Genomic DNA, 634 nt, shown 5'->3' with positions numbered 1-634 from the left:
TGCTGACTTTTAACAGCAGCTAAACATATTGTGAATAGGAAACGAGCTTATAATTTTCTGAACGTTCATATAACAGGTATCATAAAATAATCACGTGCCTGAAATTTGTCTCTGATCTAAATCCTCGCGACGAACCAGGTGTCTTAATCCTAACAGAGCACTTCCTTTCCCCCTCAGCATCCCCATGGGCATATACCCCGTCCGCGTCAGGGTTCTCCAAACGGGCAACCTCACCCGCATCCCCTTGTCTCCGAACGAAGTGGGCGTGGAGACCACCACCCCGGTTCCGCCCACCGCCACGACGCCCCGTCACCGCTCAGACATCCCCCCCGAGGAGGAGTACATAGGGGGCCAGGAAGACGTCCCGCCCTCTCCGCCGCCCGATAGCTCGGCCTCGATCTCGGCCGGCCGCCCCTCGCCGCCCCCTCTCCCCGCGCCGACTCCGCAAACAGTCACCCCGATTCACCCACGGGCGGCCACCATGATCACCAGCAAGTGGATGGAAGAGACGCTGGACAAGGTCAATAAGGTCGTGGACTCTGTGCTGCGCTCCATCGGCCAGGTCAACACGACTCTCCCGGACGAGGAAGGCAACGGCACCGCCAGGAATGGGACTTCTTGGAGGCCCAGACAC

This window comes from Penaeus monodon, chromosome 19 (assembly GCF_015228065.2).
Source record: "Penaeus monodon isolate SGIC_2016 chromosome 19, NSTDA_Pmon_1, whole genome shotgun sequence".
In the NCBI taxonomy this organism is placed as follows: domain Eukaryota; kingdom Metazoa; phylum Arthropoda; class Malacostraca; order Decapoda; family Penaeidae; genus Penaeus; species Penaeus monodon.
Note: the sequence above shows the minus strand (reverse complement) of the source record.